A 25804-nucleotide genomic window follows, 5' to 3' on the forward strand; every position below is an offset into this window, starting at 1 on the left:
TTGGTCTCCACAGCCCTTACCTTAACCCAGACACTCCTTTCTATTGATTCCAGGCCTTCAGATAGTAACTTAACTCATTGAACCAAGTGCCCATCAGAACATCTTTTATTTCATCTGATATAGCCTGGATATTGGCCCTACCCACATCTCACATGGAAATGTGATCCCCAGTGTCGGAGGTGGGTCTGGTGGGAGGTGTTTGGGTTTGGTTGTAGAGCATGACTACCCAGACCGCTTAGATAGGAATATAGGCAAGATAAAAAAATCAGAATTGAGTCCTCCGGAGGCACCTCTGCAGAAGCCGAGCAGATGCCAGTGCCGAGCCTCCTGTGTGGCCTGCAGAACCTCAGCCAGCTGAACCTCTCTTCTTTATAAACTACCCAGCCTCAGGCCTTCCTTTATAACAACGCAAGAACAGCCTAATACACCACCTATAACCCCCCGCCCTCGAGCTGTCCTGCCTTTCTGGACCTCAAACCAGTGCACACCTCACTGTATCTCCCTAAACCATACAAAACCACACTGCCGCCCAACCACGCTGGCCACAGGTTTTAGGTTCTCCTGAGGTGTGCCTTGGCCATGGTCACTCACTTTTGGCTCAGAGTAAGTCTCTTCAAATGTTATTTTGCAGAGTTTGGCTCTTCTTGTTGACAGGAGCCAGCACCTACCAGTGACCAGAAAGCCTCAAGCCCTAATGCTGGCTTCTCTGCCACTCTTGGATCCATGAGCCCTGGAAGGGGACAGGGAGACAGGGCTGCCCCCCAGGGCCTTGCTCTCCAGTGTTGACGGAGGTGTCGTGTGGGAGAGGCTCACGGAGGGCAGGGATGTGGGCTCCCCCATTCCCACACCCTTCCCGCTGCCGCGCTCCTCAGACCCACCCTGCACTCCCTCACCCTGCACTCCCCCACCCTGCACTCCCCCACCCTGCACTCCCCCACCCTGCACTCCCCCACCCTGCACTCCCTCACCCTGCACTCCCTCACCCTGCACTCCTACCTTGCGGGCCATGCCCCAGGGAGCCTCATGGACGTCCCTCACCTCCCTCCGGTCTCTGACCTGTCAACCAAAATGGGACTATGGCAGATCTTAATCTGCCCAGAGGTTTATTTTGCCAGGGTTGAGGACTCGCCTGGGAAAGAGAGACAGAAGTTACTGTAGGACCTGTGGCCTGGGCTTTTTCTGAGGAGACTTTTAAGACTTCCGTATTTGAAGGGGAACGAGCTGGCGGGAGGCGGTAGAGGACCTGTCATGTACGCACGGTCTCTCCATGAGTCTGCATTTCTCTTAAGGTGAAGTAAACCTGCAGCAGAGGAAGACATGCGTGTGCCTTGGGTGGGCGGAGGAGGGACGGCTTCTGGTCTTGTCTGAGTCCTGTACCTGTGAAGATAAGCTGTTTATTGACACTGTCAGGGTGAGATTCAGCAGGACACTGCCTTAGGGCACAGACTGGGGCCCAGAGGGCATTTCCTTGTGGGCAGCTGCTGAGGTAGGCCCCCGGGGAGACTTGCAGCCTTCTATCTGCAGCTGTCTGCTTAGGACCAAAAGGAAGGCCACCTTTGCGTGACTCTGTTCCCAAACTGAACTCTTTGTCATAGTGGGTTTGGGGTCCTGAGATTTTATTTTCCTTCCACAGTTCCCAGGGCCCCCTTCAGTGAGGTCTTCCTGATGGATGCCAATATAGTCTGGCTATGTCCCCACCCAAATCTCATCTTGAATTGTAGCTCCCACAATTCCTACAGGTCATGGGAGGGACGCAGTGGGAGGTAAGTGAATCATGGGGGCGAGTCTTTCCCATGCTGCTGTCGTGATAGTGAGTAAGTCTCACGAGATCTGATGGTTTTCTAAAGCATAGTTCCTCTGCACGTGCCCTCTGTTGCCGGCCGCCGTGTAAGACGTCCCTTTGCTCTTCCTGCATCTTCCACCATGATCGTGAGGCCTCCCCAACCATGTGGAACTGTGAGTCCACGAAACCTCCTTCCTTTATAAATTACAGTCTTGGGTATGTCTGTATCAGCAGCACGAGAACAGATGAACACACACGCCATTTGAAACCTCAGTCCAGCCTTGTCTGCTACCACCAACTCCTGCTGCTTGTCCGCTCCTTTGTTGGTGTCGCCGTCCTTGGGATGTGAGCTCTGTGAACACCCGGTGCTGCACTGCAGTATCAGTAGGTGCCCGACCAGGAGCAGCCGGGCCGGGAGGGGCTGTGTAGCAGAGGTGGCCGGCGAGTCAGCCGGGCCGGGAGGGGCTGTGTGCGAGTCAGCCAGGCTGGGAGGGGCTGTGTAGCAGAGGTGGCCGGCGAGTCAGCCGGGCCGGGAGGGGCTGTGTGCGAGTCAGCCGGGCCAGGAGGGGCTGTGTAGCAGAGGTGGCCGGCGAGTCAGCCGGGCCGGGAGGGGCTGTGTGCGAGTCAGCCGGGCTGGGAGGGCCTGTGTAGCAGAGGTGGCCAGTGAGTCAGCTGGCCTGGGAGGCGCCGTGCAGCAAAGGTGGCCAGTGAGTCAGCCGGGCCGGGAGGGGCTGTGTGGCAGAGGTGGCCGGCGAGTCAGCCGGGCCGGGAGGGGCTGTGTAGCAGAGGTGGCCGGCGAGTCAGCTGGCCTGGGAGGGGCTGTGTAGCAGAGGTGGCCGGTGAGTCAGCTGGCCTGGGAGGGGCCGTGCAGCAAAGGTGGCCAGTGAGTCAGGGTGCAAGGCCACAGAGGGTTCTCTGAGGGGAACTGCATCCTATGGGGTTCCTCTGCATGGCTATGCATCAGAAGTGGGGATGAACCCATTCCACACTCCCCATTTCCTGCTTCAGAGCCCCTGGGGAAGAAAACTCCCAGGTTGCCCAGGAAACTCCACGGTGGCCCTTGGGACCCTGGATAGCTGGCCTTCCACTGGCTGCCAGCCTCACCTTGGTTCCCTGCCTCTGCCCAGGGAAGGCCAGTCCTAAGACACGACGTCTCCCCTCTTGGAGAAACCACTAGGCGTGGCCGTCAGTGTGATGGGTGGGTGCCTGGCCCCAGGGCAGGCTCCACACTCCGCTGGGCACCTCCCTCTCCACGGCCTGTTCCAGCACCGAGTGGGCCTTCGGGGATCATGCACCGTGAGCAGCACAGGCCTGGACCCCACGTGAAGGCAGTTTGCCTGCCAGGCCTGGTCTCCACACCCGGGTCACAGAGACGCTTCACCTGAGGAAGGAGGGCAGGCGGCCTCTTCCTTCAACACCTTTAACTTCCTTTAAATGGAGAAGGCTGCTCCTGGGGAACATAGAGGGCCACTCTGCTGTCAAACCACAGCAGCTGTGCCCTGGAAGGGGCCTCTGGGACCAGCCAGCCCAGGGATGGCCGGTGCCCCCATCCTCCGACAAATGCACCCAGGAGTCAAGCATGGGTGTGTCCTCAGCACCTGGATTGGAAGGTTCTTGCCATCGTGGATGGGGTCTGACCTCCTGGGCTGCTGGTGGGTAACCGAAGGCTCCAGCACGCAGCTTCAGAAAGACCAGAGCCAGACCCAGGTGCCCCTCCAGCCGACAGCCGGGCCGTGGCCTCTGGGCTGCTTCTCCTTCCCATGGCTTCCAAGTCCCAGGGTACATCGGTGCCTTTCTGGGTCCTGGTGGTTTTAGAGAAAAGGAATGAAGCAGCTGTATTCACATACTTGTACTAAATGTGAAATTTTCACAGTAACACCATTATTACATCGAAAGTTGCATGTTGGCAGGAGCAATGTGGGTAACAGCAGTTAGGACTGTGCAGCTGACTTGGTTGACATTTCACACCGTGTTGCTGTCTGTGTTGAACACGTAGCTGGGGCTGCAACTCACACGGCCTTTTATCCTCTTTCTACCGAAATGGCTCAAACACAGAAGGGCTCCATGGAGAAATGGCAGATTCTGGGTGGGGAAGCACAGATGAGCCTGAGCACGTGACAGCCCCAAGGCAGAAAACCCACCACCCTGGAGGGGCACCGAAGCCCGCCTGAAAGAGCCTCTCATGGCCAACAGCAAAGATCATGTGAGGCTGTGTGACGGTGCAGAGTAAAACAGGCACAGTGGAGATTGCGGAGGAGACGGACAGCCCTTCCTTACGCAGGCGGTTCACACACACGTGATGCAGCTGTGCCCCTCCAGCCGGCAGTGACCCTCCCCTGAGCGTGGCCCTGGGAGCAAGATTGGTAGAGGAAACAGTGTGGCAAAGAGCAGCCCCTGGCAGCGACCCCCGTGGAGGTGCAGCGCTCGCCCTGGGTGCAGATGACTGTGTTCAGCCTCCACTCGGAGGCTGCTGGCAGTGACCCCTCCAAGCAGGGCCACTCTGTACCTCCCCTAGCTCTTGGCAGCATCGAGCCAGCGGCTCTTCCTGCCCATCCTGGGCCCTGTGGAAGCCCCTGCCCCCCAGTTGCCCTCCTGCCTCTGGGCTGCTCCTTCCCAGCCACACCCTCAGCTCCTCCCTTCACGAGTGCAGTGGCTTGGTGTGCAGCCGCCTCCATGCCTTCTCACCTCTGCCAGCACCCCATCTCAGCTGCTGCCTGGTCAGCTTCCTTCTCCCCACCACACACAGCAGGTGGGAAGGCCGCTCACCCACACCACCCACCTGGGCCTTGCATCTGCTTGCGGCCACCCACCTTCCACCCCACTGGCAACCAGGCCCTGCCTGCCTGTTCTGCTTTGCCTTCCAGCAGGCTGTTTGTGACCACCACAGGCCCACCCACACGAGACTCAACGCTCAGTGTCCAGTCCTCCCCCGGCCACCTGGGGCAACAGCCTGGGCCCTTGCCAGCCTGGGGGCCAGGCCCACCACCCAAGCTTTAGGGCCAGAGCACGCCCTGAGTGATTCTGCCATTGTTCTCCCCATGTGTAACAGGAACGGTAACAGCCCACACCAAGAGCTGCTCAAGATTAAATGAGTCAGCAGGGCCAGATGCAGAGCGAGACCATTGTATCCTCCTCCACTCCGTGTTCGTAAGCTCAGTGCTTGCAGACAGCACCGAGGGCAGAGCCTGCCCGATGGAGAGGAAGGGGCTGGACAGCGCCTGGGCCTGCTTCTCGCCCTGCGCTTCAGCTTGTGCCTCCTTTGGCCCCAAAAGTATAAGTACAGACTACAAGGAAATAAGAGAGAGACAGAATGGGCTCTACCCAAAGGTCATGATTTTAGTCCGTTTCTGCTGCTAGAACAAGATGCCCAGTGTTGGGTATCTTTATAAACGGAATCAATGTATGGCTCACCGTTACGGAGGCTGGCAATCCAGGATCAAGACTCTAGCAGGTTTCACGCCTGGGAAGGGCTGGCCTGTCTGAGACAGCACCTTGAACGCTACTTCCCCTGGAGGTCACAAATGCTGTCTCCCCATGGTGGACGGGATATAAGGGCAAAAAGAACCCTGCTAGTTTTCTTGAGCCTTTTTATGAGGCACTGATCCATTTCTGAGAGCGGAGTCTCGTGGCCTAATCACCTGCTGATACCATTGCACTGGGTCTTAAGTTTCAACATAGGAATTGGGGCAGGGGGGACACGTACATTTAAATCATAGCAGCAGTCATTAAATTCTTAGTTAATGTAACAATTCAGAATACCTGGAATTGTCAGTCATTGCAGATTAGTTGTGTTCTGATGCATAAAAACGCACAAAATGGAATACTGTGGGGAATCTGCTCCCTTTTATGCACACTTCAATACATTAACATAGAAAAATATTTCATATATAATAGTAAGCAAGAAAAACAAACATGGTTGGTTATTATTTTTGCTAAAAAGATATAAAAACACAGGCCTACCAGACCGAAGTCTGAATAGGCAGACAAGATAACACGTATCAGTGGTGATCCTTCTGGGTAATGATCAGTGACAGGTATTTCTTTTGCATGTGCACATATTCTATTTTTTTCTGTATGAACCTCCGATACTCGTTATTTTAGGTTCTTTCTTTAGTAAGCAATCGGCTGACTTTGCTTGGTCAGTAAGACCTGCAGGACTCCACACACTCTGTCTCTGTGCCTTGTCTGGCATCAGAAGGCTGCAAGCACATTGCCTGGGCCCCAGCAGGAGCCAGCTCAGCCTGTCCCCGACGAAACCGGGCCCTCTTCACAGCCCAGTGGCTTCTCTTTGCATTCACGTTTCACCTCTGCCCGTTGTGTGTGCTTTTCTCATTACCACCCGAGTCTTGTGTAACATGGTGGGATCAAGGTAAGAAGCCCATAACAGAACAGAGGGGGACTTTCTCCTGCTCCATGGCAGGAGTGCCCAGTTCGATGGGTGGAGCAGGGTGCATCCTGCACCTCCTCTCTTAGCTCCGAGTGCCTGGGCTGTGGGGTCCTGGGCCAGGCCTTTCCACCCCACCCGCCCGGGGCACAGCTGGCGTCAGGACCACACTTGAGGCTGCAACTTGTCCGCTCCGCTTCGCATGGGTCTTGCTTGTGGGACAGACCTAGAATATCTCAGTCACAACAAAGAGGAAAACAGGGAAAGGAGGGAATTTCCAGTTTATGCTGTTTCAGGTACCTCCTCCTGGTGAGGAATAGCCTCATCCTGCAGTTCATGAGGACCTGCAAGAGCGTCGCCAGCCAAGCCCAGGTCAGCCCCGCTGTCTGGGTAGGGGCCTGCTTTATGCCTACGCCGCCCATGGCAGACCAGCAGCAGCAGCAGCAAAAGCTCATGTCTTAGGAGCTGTGTTGGGATTAATGTTGGGCCCTGGGGTTTCTGCCCCCACCCACCCCTTCCTATTCCTGGGGCTTAGCTGCTGCGGCCGTGTGTCCTGCAGGCTTGCCGGGCTGTTGAGTCGCCCCTGTGGGGGGAAGAGGGTATTGAAATGACAGCGCATGAGCGCTGGGTGCACCCTCCAAGGGCATGAGGGGAGCTGGGCAAAAAGTGGGTCACATGTGCCTGGTCCATGTCACGTGGCTCCCGCCCGAGGCCAGTGGGGTGAGCAGCCTCCCTCAGTGGAGAGCGAAGCACCACTCTCATTTTTCTCCGTTAGCATCTCATCCTGTCTAAACGGGGAGAGTAGCCATCTGCCCGATACCCGCATCAAACCTGATTGTTCCCAGCCTCACAGAGCTGCTTTGTTCCGAGGTAAGGGATTGAGGGCCCTGGGTGAGTGGTCCGTGGCAGGACGGTTGGCTGAGACTGGCTTCGAGGGGAGCCCCAGGCGGCGTGGCGGGCAGAGTCCGTGCTTGGTCGACTGTCGGGAAAATGCCTAGAGGAACCGCATAGCCATGCACAATGCGTTACGATGAAAAAGCGGAAACTGTGTTACATGTATAGCCCGCTTGGGTGATGAGGTTCCCGTCAGGCCTGCTATTCCACTAACAGGGTTCCTTCCAAGGACCCATAGCAAGTGTTAATGTTCTTTACTAGTCCAGTGTTATTATTTATAGAAACATAAACGTGGTTTTACGGATGTTTGTCCATCAGAGATCCTGGATATGGTGTGGGAGTGTAACTCTCACCTGCGCAAACACTGGTCACCCTCATGGGGCCAGACTTTTCAGTCTCATGAGTGCCTTCAATCCCTGCTTCTGGGGGTGAATGCTGGCCTCGAAGTGAACAGGTGAGCGCGTCCTAGCCACTAGCGTGGGGCACCGTGAAGTCCAGCATCGGAGTGAGGCGGGATCATAGGTGCTGCCGATGGATGGAGAGCATGCACTTTTGCAGCTTGGTGCTTACAATGGGGAAGAACACGATTCTCTTAACCTCGGGAAGGCCAGTGAGCAGGATTCCTTTGTGGTGGAGCCATCAGGGAATACATAATACTTTAAAATGTTTAGAAAACAATGCTGAGTTTTGCAGTTCATAAATCACAACAAAATTTTTTAGTTTCGCCTATTGTAAATGAACTAAAGTGTTCCCTTAGCTCAGGATCTTTCTGGCGAACGTATTTTGGCAGTTGTGAGTACAATAGAGAGGGTTTGCAATGTCTGTATGGTGTGCCGACCATCGCTGCCATGTTTAGACACATTTCCTGCTCCTGCGTGCATTTGCTGGGAAGAGCGTTCCCGGAAATAGCTTGCCAGAGCCAAAGTCATAAGGGAGTTTGATTTGAGTGTGTCCTATCAGGGAAATGGTTTTTCCTTTCAGAGCTAAATATTTTAAATTTGTGTTTTAACTGGCTTTCCAGGCAAGTGGGTCTGTGACCAAGTTCATAGAAATAAATATAAACACTTTAGATTTTTAAATTATTCTACATTTTAGTTGTATGGAATAGCAGTTGTACCCCTGATAACAAAAAGAAGCTTTTCTCTGTGTGAAAGTAATGCCCTTTGAAAACATTCTGCATTTAGGCTAATACCGAGTTCCCCCCAACTACAGCCTTCAAACGGATCTCATGTAACATTTCTGAAGGGCTGTTTCTTACCAATGCCAATCTTGAGGGAGGGAGTTTTTCTCTCGTTTCTTTAAGATGGGGTAGAAGAATGTAATGTTTCATTTTATAAATGCTTCCTTTATGCTTGGGGAAAGTCTTGCTTACTTTGATGCAGTTTTTAACATTATCTCCATTTTTCTGCTCCACCTGACATATGTCCCAAAACTTGGTTTAATGGGAGCAATTAGTCATCGTATGTGGTCACAAGACAGGGAGATGCTGCTGTAATGAGCATGTCTGCTCATGTTAAAAATATTACAAAACCGTAGCCCACCCCCAGTCGCCTTTAGGGGAGAATGCGTACTGCTATCTCCAGGAACAAAGACTGCCGGTGCTACTGGATGGATTTTCCCTCGCTTCTATCCGTGGAAGATACTGCTGTTTCTGCAGAAATAATGAAATGGAACGATGCAGAAGCAACAAGGTGATGTCCCCTTTGTACTTCTCAGAAGAACCTCCATGCCTCCCGTCCCATCCGCCACTGAGTATCCCATGCAGTGTCCTCTGGCACCAGGCAGGGGCTGGCGTTCTCCCTCACACTGGCCTCATTGCTTGGGTCCTGACTCATTTGGGAACTGAAAGGGCTGCTCGGTGGAGCGGGGTTTGAGGGTGGTCTTCCACAAGGCCCTGCAGACGCCACACGGCCTGCTCCACGTGCGGGGTGTGTGTTGTCACCAGAGCTGTGGGCTCTGCTCAGAAAGCGGGGGCTCGTGCCGCTTCTGCATGACCAGGACCTCAGTGGGGCAGGCAGCTGTCCCGCAGAGGCCTCAGGCAAGCTCGGGGTGTGCACCCGCCACAGCCAGAGCCTCCCAAAGAGACACTTTCACCCCAGCTGAGGCGACTGAAGGGACTCAGAGCCACAGGCCGGATGCTGTGACAGGGTCTCCAGGACCCCTGCGTGGACAGGACCATCTGTGGGCAGAGCCAGCAGGATAGCAGTGGGCTTCCTTCTCCAAGCATGGGCTGCGGTGTTTCAGTGAAATAGGACAGTCAGTGACTTTCCACGTGTGACCCCTGGACCCCCTTTGCCATCACCTGAGAACCTTCTGGACCTTCTGGATCTGTAAATTCTCAGCTTTTCTCCCCACCGGGCTACGTCAGGAGCACTGAGGTAGGGCCCAGCTGAGTGTCCACACCTTGCACCCAGGGCCAGGGGCGCAGCCTGTGCTGTTCAGTGAGCCATCAGGTCAGATACAAGCCAGACAGACCTGTGGCCCAGTGACAGGAGTTCCATGTACACTTGGCCAGGTGCACAGGCCAGGGTTCTTCTAGCATGGAAATGACACAGGGCCTGCCCCATCTGCCTCGGTGCCGAGCACAAGAGAGACTCATGGACAGTGAAAGGAGAAGGGGCTGTGGAGAAAATGTGGTCCTGCTCACTCATGGTCAAGGTTAGCAGGAACCCAAGACAGAGGCTGGGTGGGAGGGACATTGTGGCAGAGGCTGTGGGGCCTCCAGGGGCTCAGGAGAAATGAAGGGTCTGTGTCTCTGGGGCAGGAACCAGCCACAGACGGCCTTAGGGGAGGAGAGGACCTGGCTGGGGAGGGGTCTGGTGGGGGGTGGGAGTGGCTGGGGGCAGTCCCAGAGAGGCTAAGGTGTTCAGGCTGGCCCCAGACGCACACAACCGTGGAGTCTGTTCAGAAGCCAGCTCCTCACACCCTCTCCCCTGCCAGAGGCTCCAGCACCCCCTCCCCCTTCCTCTCCCCTCCCCTTCCTGTGGTCATCCTGCCCACCCCACCCCCCTCTGTGTGTCACCCTCACGGAGATGTGTGTACCAGGGCAGAGGTCGGGGACAGTTGTCAGAAGGACACAGGAAAGAAGGGAACAGGAATCCCATAACAGAACATTATCAGGCAGGAGTGAGTAATTAACACAGGCAGGACTGGAAGCTGGTTTTGTTTTGTTTTGTTTTGTTTTGCTTAAATAACAGTGGTATTTAAATTACTTGGCATGGGCAGACTATTCAGTGAAAGACGTCGGGTCACTGAGGTATCTATTCAAAAACACGGTTTAGTACTCTGCCACACACCGAACGCAACGCCACAGCGGCCATAGAAACGTGTGTTTAACGTGGTCTTTTGATGAGGCATCCTAAGCAGAGCAGGCGTGGAAGGGAAGGTGGCCACGGAACGGAAAGCTGGCACGCAACCGCCGCTGCGCCAGATCTGAGGCAGGGCCAGCCTGCGGGAGCAGCAACATTGCTTGCAGGACAGCGATGGAGCCCCCACAAATCTGGGAAAGCAGCAACCACCTAGAAATGAACGTACAGCTGCTAAGAAACACAGAATACAGATGACCCGAGAGACTTCCCGAATGTAGTCACTGGCACACAGGACCTGGCGCGGGTGTGCGGGCAGGATGGGTCGTGACAGGGTCCCTGGCGCACCTGCTGCCGGCATTCACCGCGCGCAGAGGGTGCGGGCCGTGGGGGTTATAAATGCAAATATCCTTCCACCGGCCAGTTCTCCTTCCAGGAATCTGCCACCTGACCCTTGCGTTGTGCACAGACATGCTCCGGGTGCTTGCGACCTGATTGTTTATCCGAGAGAGAGAAGTGAAACCTCCAGGCTCACTGTGAGCTGCAGGAGCTCTGGGTGCTGTGCCCATCGTGGAGATGGACAGCTGTCTGTCATGAACACAGGACAGCAAGTCCAGCTGCGGCCACAGGAGACTCGCCCTCCTGGACGCAGCGTCTTCCTTCCTCAGCCCCACACTGGAAGTGGCCAGTGCCATCCACAGCAGAAGGGACCAGCAGGGACCAGGCTCACGCCGTGGAATTCTGCTCTGTGGTAAGAGGAAGAGCGATAGTTAGAGCCTAGCCCTGTCGCACACACAGCATGGATGAGTCTCAAAAATGTTACTTTGAGTCAAAGAAGCTGGACACAAAAAGGTGCAAGCCAGATGGTGCTGAAGAGCCCGCAGGAGGCCGGCAGCCAGGGGGTCTGGCACCTCACTCGGGGGCGCAGCGGCCCCGTCCGGAATTAGTGGCCACACGGTTAGTGCCGAGTGGACATCAAGACGTCACTTCAGACTCCTGCACTTCACTGCCTGTCAGTTATGCCTGGGTTATGAAATCAAGTCACAGAACACCTGGCATGTGGTGTTTACGCAGAACAAAGCGGGTGCCTCGGAGGAGAGAGCCCGGGCACAGGGGCTTCTCCCGGTGTGGGCGCCCGGGCTTGCTGGGTCCCTTCCTCTGTCTGCACGGTTGTCAGACCCCCAGGGTCCTGCCTGCCCGGCTGCAGGGAGGCGGCCCACACCCTGCTCTGCCCCGCCCCGCCAAATCTCAGCCTGCGCAGCTTTGCTGGTGTTTGTGTTGACTTATTTGTTCTTTTTTTTTTTTTTTTTTTTTTTTTTAATAAAGGATTCCAATGCTGTTACAGTCAAATCTTTTAAAAGCCACAGGTCTGGGTGACCTACAAATGTGTGTGTCTGACTTTCTGCAGTTTAAATCGCCACTGAGCCTTAGGGTGTCTGGCAAGCACATTGAGGAATCCACGCTGGTCTCGGGGTCCCCATGCTTGCCCAGCTCCCTGCATCAGCCTGGGCAGGTCTGGAGGGCATTTCTGCGAGCCTGTCCCTGGGCCCGCCTCCTGGCCAGACTTATAGAAACACTGTCCCCGTCCCCAGTGTACATCCCCCCGTCGCTGGAGACTGCAGCCCACAGCACTGGGAAGAACCCAGGAGGCAGGCATTAGGACGGCATGGCCGAGACAGGAAAGGGAGCCATGGCGGACGTCCTCATCCAAGCCAAGCCAGGGCTTCCTGCCCCTTTGGTACTGACAGGAGCCCCACAGGACGGCGGGGTTGGCTCTGGGCAGCTCGGTGGATACTTCCCTTTCAGGTCCTGCCACAGCAAAGCTCATGAGACTCCCTTCTTCCCACCGGAATTCAGAAGAACAAATTCAACGATTCAGACGCCCCAGCCGGAGGTTTAGTTTATGGATTTTGCCTGTGCAGTATTTGGGGATGTGTTTATGAGTAAAGGTGTGTGTTCTGGCAAGTGGAAACACAGAGCTTGTCTTTCACCCAAGTATCTGTAACTTTCTCCCAACGCAGACACTGAAATACAATTAAAAAAACCAAACCCATTAAACATAAATTAGATGAGGCAGGCTGCTGGGAGGTTGTGGGATTAACAGGCCATCAGCGGATTGAAGCTGCGCACATGACTGGGATGCTGCTGCCGGAGGATTCGGTCTAATCCGGGAGCATCTGGCTAGGCAGCGGGCAGCGTCTGCAGTCGTGGCTGCTTGAAGGTATGAAGGTTGTGGCCTTTGCTTCCCCCCACCAGGCTGTACCCTGGACCCCACCCAGACCCCTTGGACACCCCGGGGTCATCTTCAGCTCCCCCTCCTCTTCCCTCCTCCTTTTCCGCCTGGGCCCCTACTGTGACCCGAGGTCAGCAGAGGACCCTGGCAGGTGGCCGCTCCCTGCGGCTCGACTGTGCAGGTGAGGCTTCGGGTGCCCGCCGCTCCTGCTCCTCTCACCGTCCCCACCCTCCGCCATCCTGCTGTCAGCATGCCTGTGGGCTGCAGTCCTCAGCCTGCAGGACGCTGTCAGTGTGCACACGTGCGGCTCCTCAGTGGCCGGGCAGCTCCACAGCTGGGAGGAGATGGGTGTAGAGACCTCGGTGGGCAGAAGGGCGGTGGGGCCTGGGGAGTGTGACCCCAGGGCCCCAGGGCCTGTCCCCTCGCCACCAACCTTGCGTGCCACCGCACCTGGCACCTCTTTGGATCCTTGCAGCCCTGATTGCAGAGCTGTGGACGCACTCCCTCATAGGCAGGGCCCACCAAGGTGCTGTGGACGCACTGGGGTTTAGCACCGGTACCTTCAAACCAGTGGTGCCAGGCCCAACCACTGACTCACACTGTGCTTAGCTTTTTAGTCAGATATTTTGTAGCTGTTAGTCGCACTTCAAACTTTAATTTTTTTGTGTATGTTTCTTATCTATCTTTATTTTTACTGAATTTAGTTTTGTTCATTTATTTTTTAGTTGTAGTGTTATCTCTTTATCTTCTTAACCTTCATAAATTCTGACTTATCATTTATTTATCTTATATCACTCATTTATATTCTCTTTAAAGTTCTACTCAACACTTACTGTCTTCTGGGTTTTTCTTAGTGGTTTTTTTCTTTTTGGGGGAAGATTCTTAATGGTTTTAGTTGCTTTAGCTTATATCTTTTTTAAGGAGATATTTTTAGCAGATACCATTTGTCATATTATTAAAATATTAAGATGCTGAAATAAATGATTTGCTAATCTAATTTTAGCTTATTTTTCTGCCATAATAGAGTGATCTATCTTACCTGTGATGATGAATGAGTCTCCTAAAAACATTAATTCATGCCTCTAAGGGGACCTGCCAGCCCCGTGCACACCCTTCCCAGGGCAGCAGGGAGGCTGGGAGCTGTGTCTCCTGCTTCCCTCCTTCCCAGCCCTCCATGGAGACACGTGTGACCAGCGCCTGCAGCCTTGCGAGGCCAGACCCAGCTGCGAGCAGCTCTGGTTGGCTGGAAGCTCCTGGGGTCTGAAGTGATGAGGCCTGGCCCACACCCTGGGCCCTTCCTGTGCACAACAGGGTTGACTGGGCGGACCAGAGGGTCCAAACCCTACTGCCACTGCCCACCACCTGCCATGCGACCATGGGCCAAGCCACTCACTGCCTCTGGCCTCTTTCCCCACCTGTGTGTGTCCAGCCAGCAAGTTTGTGAGTAGTGTTACCTTGTTTCTGTTCCCACCACACTCATCCTGTTCTGAAGGCAGAGGGGATGGTGAGTCTTCTTAGGACAGGGAAGTCAGCTCTCTCATGCGCAGAACCCCAGTGGCACCTGGCCGGCCTTCTCACCAGGTCTTCACACCCCTCACGAGACCAGCCAGGAAAAGGGGGCCCCCAGGGAACACTGTATAGCCCAGTGCCCGGGAGAGCCCAGCACCCCCCGGGGAAGGCCATGCAGCCTAGTGCCCAGGAGAGACAGGAACCCCCCCAGGAAGGCAGTGCAGCCCAGTGCCCCGGAGAGATGCCCCCTCGCCAGGAAGGCCATGCAGCCCAGTGCCTGGGAGAGCCTGGCAACCCCCAGGGAAGGCCATCCAACCCGGTGCCTGGGAGAGCCCAGAATCCCCCAGGGAAGGCCATGCAGCCCAGTGCCCAGGAGAGATGGGCACCCCTTGGGAAGACCATGCAGCCCAGTGCTTGGGAGTCAGCACCCCCAGGGAAGGCCATGCAGCCCAGTGTCCCGGAGAGCTGGTGCCCTGTGACTGGGGTGGGGAAGGGGCTGCGCAGGGCTTGCCTGAGTCCTCTTCCCTCCACCCGCACCCAGAGACCTTCATGGGAGACACCTCCTCTCCAGGACCCTGGGGGCGGGGTGATACTGCAGAGGTGACTCTGGGCTTCCTCCCCCTCCCCTGCCAGGCTCTGCTTCACTCCTACAGCCTGGGCAGGGGTGTGGGGTGTGGAAGGAGAAGCGAGTGGCCCCTTCTCTTCAATCCTTGTTGGAAACTGCAATCCCTGAGCCTAACCAGGCCACAAGAATGCAGAGCCTGCTGAAAGGAGGCCAGGGCCACTGCCCTCTCCCCACCCTTGGCACCAGCACCACAGCTGTGATCTTCCTGGTGGTGAAGTCTCCGACTCTGTGGGAAGAAGCATCCCTGGACTTGCCTCTCTCCTCAGAGCCCTGGTTCCGCAGAGGCCCTGGTTCCTTCCATGCCTGTTTCTGGGAGTTTTCCTTAAGCAGCTCCTGGAAGGACGCAGTGGCGTCTCCTGCTGCAGTGACAGTTCCCTTGGGACGGGGAAGGTCCCAGGCTCCGGAGAACACTCCTAGAGCAGAGGCCTCCGTCCCCCCAGGGGAGGGGCTGGGCTCCGATTTGGGGGCGCACATGAGTGAGTGAGCGAACACCCCAGAGGGTTGGGAGAGCGTCCACTCGTGCTGGCGGCAGCTGTGTGCTGTTGCTCCAACACGCTCTGCCTGGGCATCCCTCAAGCCTTAAGTGAGCTGGGGAGGGGTGTGGACAAGAATGAGGGCTCTCCTGGGACGAGGGTCCCTCCTCAGTGTCACGTCCATGCAGACCCGTGTAGACCCAGTCTTTTTCTCCATAGCCTGGTGGGCTTTATTTTTCCTTAAACATCTTAGGTGGTACTCAAGTAATTGGAGGCTCGTCTGCTTTTCCTGCTAGCAGTGCAACGCCCCATTTTACCATGTGTGTCTAACAGGCTTCCCTGATCCCTCATTTTTCCCAGTCTCCTCAGTTACCTCCCGTACCATTTGCTGTAATGAAAGCTGGGAGGAGAGCTCTGTGCCCTACCCACCCACTTCTGTGAAAAGTGGGAGCAAGGACAGATTTGGAATCAGTGCTGTGCTTTTGTGTTTTGGTGAATTGTCTTTACCTTCCCTGAGCTGTTTTCTTCCACTCCTGCGGGATTGGATTCAATTCTATTTGATGGTGATGGCTGTGGACAGTACTAAGTGCCCTCTGAGCTTCTACAGTGGAGCAGCCTGCTCAGTGTCCAGGCCCCGGAGCCTGCGTTGGGGCTTTGGTCCCAGTGCCCCTGCTCACTGTGTGGCTGTCGGCACGGTCCCAGCCGGCCTGTGGCTTCCATGCTTGGAGGGCTGTGGCAAGGGCTGTCTGTGCCTGGCGTGTGGTAAACATTCTATTGGTGTGTTGTTTATTATTATTTGTATGGTTATTCGGGTTCTCCTTTAATTTGTCAATTATGTTGACAGAATTTGTGATATTACGATACCCATCCATTCCTAAAATAAACCCCATTAAGATACTATCTGATTAGTCTTCATATATACGACTGATTGCATTTGTTCATATTTGATTTGGAACACGAGTTGGAATTTCTGTCTGGGTAGAAGCTGGAATTGCTCCGTCACAGCATGTGCCCACAGTCAACCTTCCTGGGCGGCACCGAGCGGCTTTCCCCGGTGATGCGGGCGAGCAGGGCAGGCTGCCTGGTGCCGCGTGCTCTCCCACGCTTCGTGGAGCGATTTTTGTTGGGCTATGTCTTCACCTCTGGGGGCTGTGGGGTGTGTGCTGCGACTTCAGCTGCCTCTCCCTCCTGGCTGATGCGTTCCACTGCCTTTTGGATCACGGATTGGCCATGAGGGTGTCCCTCTGGGATGTGCCTGCTCAAGGCCTCTGCCCAGTCTCTGTGAGCAACACACACTATTCTCTGCATAGGAACCCCTCGTATTAAACAACTGCAGGCACCTTCTGTCACTTGTGGGCTCTATTTCTGTCCCCTCACAGGGTTGGCTGATCCAAACAAAATCTTAATTCTAATGTGGTTTATCATTTCAGCCTTTTTCTTAACAGTCAGAGCTTTCCGGTGTCTGAAAAACTCTGCCCTTCCCCGTTTCCCAGCTCCGTGTAAATCTTCTCCCCCGCCTCCCAGCTCTGTGTAAATGGCGTCCTGTGCCGTCTTTCAGACGCTGTGTCGTTTACGCTTCCCCTTGAGATGCACAGTGCCCGAGTCCGTGTGAGGGTGGATTGATGAGGGGGTTCAGGCTTCATGTTACCCACCTGCCCGTGCAGGGGACCATGCGCTGGGTACTGAAAGGCCTTCCGCTCTGCCCGTGTCTGTGCACACCTGTTTTTCATGACCTTCCGTTGAATTATTCCATGGTCTGCGTGTCTGGTTTTTATTGTTGTTGTTGTTGAGACAGGGTCTCGCTCTGTCACCTAGGCTGGAGAGCAGTGATGCAACCTCGGCTCACTATACCCTCCACCTCCCAGGCAGCTGGGACTACAAGCGTGTGCCATCATGCCTGGCTAATCTTTAACTTTTTTGTAGAAACAAGGTCTCTGGATATTGCCCAGGCTGGGATCACAGGCGTGAGCCACCACGCCTGGCCCAGACTGGGCTAAAGTGATCCACCCGCCTCAGCCTGCCTAAGTGCTGGGATCACAGGCGTGAGCCACCACACCCGGCCCGCTTGTCTATTCTTATGCCACTGTCGTGAGCTAAATTGCTGCAGCTTCACGTCCAGATGTCTGGTAAAATAAGTTGGCTCACTTTTATCTTTTTCTTCAGGATATTCTTGAACTGATGAATTTTTCCCGTACGTTTTAAAATCAGCTTGTCTACGGAATTGAATCTGTAGATCAAAATTGGGAGAACTAACATTTTAAGTTATGGAGAGTTTGAGTCAGTGAAAAATACGTTTTCTAATTCTCAGGTCTTCTTTAATTGCTCTTTATGATGCTTTGTAATTTCTACATAGAGGTTTCACACATCTTTCGTTGGGTCTATCCCAACTCTTTGCCTTTTTTCTGATGGCCTTATACATGGTATCTTTTTTTTTTTTTTTTTTTTTTTTTTTTGAGACAGAGTCTTCCTCTGTTGCCCGGGCTGGAGTGCAGTGGCGCAATCTCGGCTCACTGCAACCTCCACCTCCCAGGTTCAAACGATTCTCCTGCTTCAGCCTCCCGGAGTAGCTGGGATTACAGGCACTTGCCACCATGCCCGGCTCATGTTTTGTATTTTTAGTAGAGACGGGGTTTTGCCATGTTGGCCAGGCTGGTCTCGAATGGTATCTTCTTTTAAGATTTGATTTTCCGTTGCTGGCTGGTGTGGAGATGTGGAGTGCCCTCACCCTGTGAAGGCATCCCTTCCCGTCACTGTGTCAGTCACTGTGGTTTTCGCTGCCTGTGTCCCCTGTGCTGCCGCTCCTTCCTGCTGGCCTCTGGCTGTTCCACCAGCTCTGGAGTGGCCCTAGAGAGCGTGCAGGCCCCAAACCAAGAGTGGTTGGAGGCAGGAGTGCTGCAGGAGTGCCTGGGCCAGCCCATGTCCAAGTAGGGAGCTCTGCCCAGCTTCCAAAAGAGCCTCCCCACAAAGCTACTGAGCTCAAGCAGCGAGGTCGCCCCTGACGCAGCACCTTCCTTCCAGGCGCCCCACCTGGCTTAGGGCATCCAGCAGCAGCCACACGGACTGGGGGCTCCTCCATGTTGCGTGCTCCGGCTGACTCACCGGGGCTGGGGTCCTCTCTATGCTGCGTGCTGCGGCTAAACATGTGCTGGCAGCTGTTCCAGGTTGCCACATCCTGGGATTATCTTTTCAAGTAAACTGTGGGGTCAGCAGGCCCAGTACTTGCCTTGCTGCTGCCTTTCACTGCCTGCATCATGGGGATGCATTGGGTCAAGTCACACAACGTCAGAAAACTCAAATTCGACTAAAAGCTCAGGTCTGTTGTCGGGCTCCTAGGAAAGTGCAGAGTCAGTTGGGGCCACTCTGGCAGGCTGCAGTGCCTCTGCTTCTCCCTGGCTCAGCCTGCCCACACCGGCTTCCCCCAGGGGTCTTGGGACATTACCAGCAATGGCCAGGGTGACACCCCTCCCTATCCAAGATGAGGGCAGGACAGATAATGTCTCTGATGCTCTCCAGTGAGCTGGGAAGGACTGCTCATTCGCAGCCTCTCCTCCTCACGCCCACTGGCCCTGAGGCTACAGGGAGGTTGACCTTTGCTTCCTTCCAAGAGGGTTGAACTTTTACAGTTCACTTCTGGATCTTTCACCTATATAGGACACAGGTTTGAGGGCGAGGTGGGATCTAATGTTGATTTTTGGCCATCTGGATCCCCCCACTGCCCCAGCCCACAGCCAATTTCTCCACCAGACTGCCCTGCATCCCTGATGCCGTGTGGAAACTGAGGAAAGGTGTGGGGTGAGGAATGTTCCCGCTGGACCCTTTTTCATGGGCCGATATGATGTCCCTGCTGCGTTCAGCTTCCCACTGCAACCAGAGGGCCCGTGGAGCCTGAGCTGCTGTGTGTAGCGCCAGGGCGCAGATGGAGTGGCCAGGGGCCTGAACCTGCCCTCGGGCATGCGAGTCCACCTGTGTCCATAACAGCCAGGATGATGTCAGAGCCCAGACTTGACTCAGCTCTCAGGGTGGCCTACCCTGTCTTTCATAAGCGATATTACGAATCCCAAAATTAGCATTTGAAAGAATTGGGATATTTGTAGGAGGCACACTCTTACGTGGGTTCCCAAAGGTGGGACCAAAGAACACTGGCACCGTGAGGGCGCCTGGCTATGGCCAGGAAAGCTTAGCGTCTTCCAGACATGAGACCAGTGTGCTTGGGCTGCCGGAGCAGGGGAAGGTGAACGGTCACTGGTCCCCACCGGCACCTTTGTCTGCCTTGACACTGAGTAGCAGGGGAGCAGGCTGTTCAGGATGCTCGCCGAGGCCAGGCTGTGTAAGCCCTGGATGGCCTCCGAATGCCGCCTGTGACAGGCAAGAACATGAAATTCCAGAAGCCTCCCCTGCTCTGGGTGGCCTCAGGGACGTGATGTACATGTGAGGCTCTCAAGGAGAATGTGGCAGCTAATCTGCCCTGTCATTTCCGCCGTCCTGGCCTCATGCAGCCTGATGCAGGCACTGAGCTGTTAAACAGGATAAATCAAGTAGGGGCTGCTCCCGCCCACCCCCCGCTGTGTTCCCTCCCATAGTCACGTCCCCCAGACAGCTGAGGCCCTGAGTGCAGCCCTGGACAGAGCACAGCTAACGGGGGCATGGCCGGAGCCGCTGGCCGTGACAGCACTCGCCGTGGCTGCGAGGACCCCAGATGGCAGTTTGCTGGCAAGACTTCTCCCGCCTTCTCATGACAAGCAGTGGCACACAGGAGAGAGCTCAGGGCGCCTGCTGCCAGCCGCACTCACGGCTGTGTGACCGCCCTTCTACACTCCAAGGCATCTCTATGTTAATATCCAAACCTATTCATCTGTCCCCCAGAAAACAAGCCTTACAACTTGGGCCTCAGGTGACACTTTCAAACGGGGCTCTTCCCTTCGAGTCTGAAGGGATGTCATTCACTGTTATTTTTGGGATGAAAATAGATGATGGGTTACCTGTCTGGTGGTCGGGAACCTGGGCCTGGAGCCAGCTGGTCACAGTTCAGGGTCATCGCACTGCATCGCCTCGTGTGTAAAGCAGAGGAAGAACTCGCCCTACTGTGTTAGGACAGCCTGGATTTATATATGGAAAAATGTGGGGCTGTCGCCCTGTGTGGCCGCTGTTGCATTACACATCACTTCTTACTAGGACAGTATTCATTTTACTAGCATTCTGTTGATTTGAATATTTTTTTAAAAAAGAGTAACTGGCAAATCTGTCAGAATTTCTCTATAGTGGTACCAGTTTTAAACAGATGTTGCCAATTTAATCAATATAAAAATGAAATGGCCAGGCGCAATTGCTCACGCCTGTAATCCCAGCACTTTGGGAGGCCGAGGCAGGCAAATCACCTGAGGTCAGGAGTTTGAGACCAGCCTGGTCAACATGATGAAACCCCATCTCTACTAAAAATACAAAAAATTAGCCAGGTGTGGTGGTGTGTGCCTGTAATCCCAGCTACTCAGGAGGCTGAGGCAGGAGAATCACTTGAACCAGGGAGGTGGAAGTTGCAGTGAGCTGCTATACTCCCACCTTGGCAACAAGAGTGAAACTCCATCTCAGAAATAAATAAATAAATGAGGTTTGATTCTGGTCAAACGGAATGGGGGTATACCCCCCTGCCCCTCCCACTGAGCACAGCTGGGACTTCTGCACAGATACTGGAGCAGCTCCCTCGGGACGAGGAGGCAGCAGTGGGAGCAGGCTGGAAAGGAGTCCGGCCCAGCAGGAAGCTTCCCGTGTCCTCACTGCCCTTGCCGCATGGCCTGGACTCCAGGCAGCCACATACCCAGAAGTGCAGCCACAGAGAAGCTCCGCATTTCTGTCTGAGGACGGAGAGGGAGCTCCTGCTGGTTGGCATTTGCTCCAGCTTCCACTGTCTCCTATCCTCACCCCCAGGCGATCCTGTGGCAGCAGTGGCTTTCAGGGCACAGCAGCCTGACAGACTGGAAATGCAGAGGGGCAGAACCATTCTGTCTGACCAGAGGACCTGTTGTCCTGGAGAATGAGGGGGCCCTCCCAAGGCCATTTCCCATCCCTGCCCTCCAGGTGGGGGGTCCTCCTGGGGCTGTTTCTTGTCTCTGCCCTCCTGCCTCTTGGCCCTAGATGGGATGCAGGTGCAGGAAGTTTCTGGCACTGTGGCAAAAGCCAGACCCTGGCCAGAAAGCCCTGGAGATCACAGAGAGGGGCGAGTTTGAGAAAGGGATTTCATGAAGTTGTATGTGCATTGCTGGGCACTGCCTGCACTCTATGTGTGGATCTGACCACACACAGCACAGCAAAGGCTTTGACAAGGGGACTGCAGGGTTGATGACCCCCAGGTCCCAGCCGGGCACTGGGTGGCACACACGTGGCACAGAGTTAAACAGAGGTGCAGAAGCTCTCAGAACAGAACTGACGTTGGAGCCACAGCCCACAGAGACTTTGGAAGTAACTAGACAAAATAAGAATGTCGTGGTTCTGCATAAGATTTAAGTGATCACTGGAGTGTTATGACAATATTCAGACAGACCAGGGACAACTCGACGTCCGTGCTCAGCAGAGGAAGAAGTGGGAACTCAGCCTCTCCAGCCGGGAGATGAGCAACACACGCCAGCCTGGGGTCCTTCCTGGTGGAGGATCCCACAAGATCCTCAGAGCAGCTGCACCACCGTGCTCCAGGAGGAAGCGCGAGCCCTCTCACAGTGAATGGAAAAATAGGAGCTCTACACAGCGAAAGCAAAGGTTTTGTTTGTTTGTTTGTTTGAGTGAGACAGGGTCTCGCTCTGTCACCCAGGCTGGAGTGCAGTGGTGCAATCTTAGCTCACTGCAGCCGCCACCTCCCAGGCTCAAGCGATCCTCCCATCTCAGCCTCCCAGCAGCTGCAGCCACAGGTGCAGCCACCACACCTGGCTAATTTTAAAAATGTTTTGTAGAGTTGGGGTCTCTCTGTGTTGCCCGGGCTGGTCTTAAACTCCTAAACTTAAGCGATCTGCCTACCTCAGCCTGCCAAAGTACTGGGTTTACCAGCGTGGGCCACTGCGCCTGGCCAAGGAAATAGAAGATTTAGAGAACGAAATGGAAATTTTAGAACTAAAAAATCTAATAACCAGAATTAAAAATGCATGATGTAGACTTAGTAGCAATGGAAGTGACAGGGCACAGAGTCAGCAAACATGAGGACAGCTCAGTACAAATGATCCATGCTGAGCAATAGAAAAAGGACTAGGAGAAATGAATGGAGCTTCCGAGACCTGCAGACAATCCAGACACCACAGTACACATGGTTTTTATGAGCACATGGGATGTTCCCCGAGGCAGGCCATATTCCATGTAAAAAACTAAAGCCTAACACATTTAAAATAATGTAAATCATGTAACATGTATTTTCTGGCCACAGTAGAATTAAACTATAAATCAATAATCAGAGATAACTAGAAATTTTCCAAGTACTTGAAAATCAAAACACACACCTCTAAATAATGCCCTAGTCGAAGAGGAAATATCACAGAAAATTAGAAAATACTTTGAAGTAAGAGAAAATGAAAAAAAATCTATAGGCTACTAGTAAATCAGTGCCCCTAGAGAAATTTATAGCATGACAGCATCCATTAGAAAAGAGGAAAGGTCTTCAAACAATAATGTAAGTTTCCACTTGAAGAAACTTTAAAAAAAGAAAACAAAACAAAACAAGCAGAAAGGAGTAAATCATCAAGACCCAAACTCAATGAAATTAAAAACAGAACTAAGCCTTTCGAATTGGAGCAGCTCAAATAAAGGAAGGACAAAAACAATCATGGGTTTCAAGAACTTGCAAGATGGTGGCAGTTCTCTGCTGTCTGCTTTTGTTGTGTGGCGTAAGAGTCCGTCCTGTTTTTGTGGCATTTTTCTCTGTATCCTTTTTATTGACAAGACGTTCCTTTCGTCAGTGGTTTTCCTCTGGCCTCTTTTGGGAGCTGGTGGATTTGCAAGTCACATCGAGCCTTCGAAAGCAGGACTGTTGCCTTGTTCCCCAGTTGCCCTCCTGGAATGCTCTACCCTACTGGCTGGGAATGGCCCTGGGCCTCGGAGGGGAGGGGAGCGCCTGGGGCACTGCGGTCCTGGCCCCACACAAATTCTCCTGCCATGACCCCACACCCAGCCCTGGGCCTCCCTCTGGGCTTGGCATACAGCAGACTCCCAGCAAACCCTCAGTGACTGACTGAATGAAAAACACGGGAGTGGATGGTGTGAGGGGAAATAGGATTGCGATGCTTTGAGTATTGAGTTTAGAAATCGCTGAATTTCAGAACGTTCCAGGAGGCCATGGAAATTGAGCTGGGCTCAGTACGCATGGTGTGAATCTGTCTAATCCTTAAATACATCCTGTGCCCCCTTGTGGGCCAAGAGTGGTGCTGGGAACTGGGGATTCAGTGATGAATGGAGGAGACACGTGTGCCCTCTGCCCTCTCGGTGCCAGGGTGCCCCACGTGACTGCAGCAGGGCCAGGAGAGACGGGGTTGCAGGTACGGCCTGGTAGGCAATGCCCTTCAGAAGAAGGCCCTGATAAGTGGTTAGGAGAATTCACCCTGTCCCTGCAAGGGAAGCCGGGGAGCCAGTGGGAGGGCAGGGGGCAGTGACAAACAAGACCAAGAGGGCAGGTGCGGGGCTCTGGGCGGGAGGCTCAGGGCTGAGATTGAACAGCACAGCAGTGGGAAGGTACCCAGGGGCTTCCGCAAGGGGCGAATCCAAGCTTAGAAGCTCACTGGCAGCGTCAGGCAGCTCATGCCTAGCCAAGTGCTCCTGAGCGGTCGTGCCTGGGCCCGCTGTGGGCCACAGCTATGGCTGCTTTCCTGGCTGTCCTTCATCAAGCTGAGAGAATTTGCCTCTATTCCTGTTTTTTTTTCTGAGCGTTTTAATTTTTATCATGAGTTGGTATTGAGTTTTGTGACAGGCTTTTCTGCATGCATTGATATGATTGTGCGCTTTCTTTAGTCTGTTAATAAGGTGGATTACACAGATAGATTTTCCAACCCTGAGCCAGCCTTGTATCACAGGAAGAATGGTTATAGCATATAACTCTTGTGGTATATTGCTGAATTCTATTTGTTCATGTTTGTTTGTGTGTGGAATGATTAAATCAAGCTAATTAACATATTCATCACCTCACATACTTTTGTTTGTGGCTCGAGCGATCCTCCCGCCTCAGTCTCCCAGGAGTTGAGACCACAGGTGCACACCACCACACCCAGCTAATTTTTTCAACACTTTGTAGAGATGGAGTCTCTCTATTTTGCCCAGTCTGGTCTTGAACTCCTAGACTCCAGCGACCTACCTATCTCAGGCAACAGCCTAGGCAACATAGAAAGAGACCCCATCTCTACAAAAAATTTAAAATCTACTCTCAGCAGTTTTCAAGTATACATTGTTCTCACCCATAGTCGCTGTGCTGCACCACAGCTCTGCAGCCCTGCTTGCCTCCTGTCTAACTGAACTCGTGCCCAGTGACCAACAGCTCCCATTTCCCCCAACCCCCGCAGTCCCTGACAGCCACCATCGCACCCTCTGCTTCTGTGAGATGCACTTTTTTAGATTCTACATGCGTGAGATCATGCAGTATTTGTCTTTCTGTGCCTGGTTCATTTTACTTGTTATAGTGTCCTCCAGGTTCATCTGCGATATCACAGATGACATCGTTTCTTTCTGTGTGTGTGTCTGTGTGTGTGTGACATTTTCTTTATCCGTTCGTTTCTCCATGAACACTTAGGCTGATTCAACCGTATCTTGGATGTTGTGAGTCGTGCCACAATCAACATGGGCCTGCATGTGTCTCCTCACTATAGTGACTTTGGGTATATGCCCTGAAGTGAGACTGCTGGATCCTATGGTGGTTCTAGTTTTAGTTTTTTGAGGAACTTCTGTACTGTTTTCCATAATGACTGTACTAACTTAGTTTCCCATCAGTACTGTACAAGGGTTCCCTTCTGTCCACGTCCTCACCAAAACTTACCTTTGTCTTTTTGATAATAGTCATTCTAACAGGTATGAGTCAATATCCCATTGTGGTTTTAATTTGCATTTTTCCTGATGATTAGTGATGTTGTGCACTTTTTCATATACCTGTTAGCAGTTTGTATGTCGTCTTCTGAGAAGCTTCCATTCCGTTTCTTTGCCATTGTTTTTAAATCTGGTATTTGTTTTCTTGCTATTGAGTTGTTTGAGTTCCTTATACAGTTTGAGTATTAACTCCTTATCAGATGTTGTATGGTTTGCATTTTTTTTCCAGTTCCCTAGGTTGTCTCTTCACTCTGTTGTTTGTTATGCAGAAGCTTTTTAGTTTGTTATAATGCCATTTTTCTACTTTCTGCTTTTGTTGCCTATGCTTTGAGGGCCATATTAAAAAAAAAAAAAATCATTAACTAGACCAGTGTCATGGAATTTTGCCCTGTGTTTTTTCTTAGTGGTTTTATAGTTGTAGATCTTACATTTAAGTCTTTAACCCATTTTGAGTTGACTTTTATAGATGGTGTGAGATGAGGGTCTAATTTCATTCTTCTGCATAGGGACATCAAGTTTCCCCAACACGATTCACTGAAGAAACTGTCCTTCCCCGATGT

The 25804-nt window shown here is 53.5% G+C and overlaps 1 protein-coding gene across 47 annotated transcripts in view; it reads left to right on the forward strand.

Moving 5' to 3' along the window:
- Window positions 1-25804, forward strand: part of LOC105472489 (poly(rC) binding protein 3) — a 286435-nt gene that overhangs the window by 202332 nt on the left and 58299 nt on the right. The window contains exon 1 of one of the 47 annotated variants that reach the window (XM_071095863.1): window positions 12493-12587. The exons of 45 other annotated variants lie outside the window; for them this stretch is intronic. The gene's annotated coding sequence lies outside the window, so the exon portion shown is untranslated. Of the gene's footprint in view, window positions 1-12492; window positions 12588-25804 lie in introns of those variants that run through there. One more of the 47 variants, XM_024789979.2, reaches the window with a different exon arrangement.

Source organism: Macaca nemestrina, chromosome 4 (genome assembly GCF_043159975.1).
Source record: "Macaca nemestrina isolate mMacNem1 chromosome 4, mMacNem.hap1, whole genome shotgun sequence".
Lineage (NCBI taxonomy): Eukaryota > Metazoa > Chordata > Mammalia > Primates > Cercopithecidae > Macaca > Macaca nemestrina.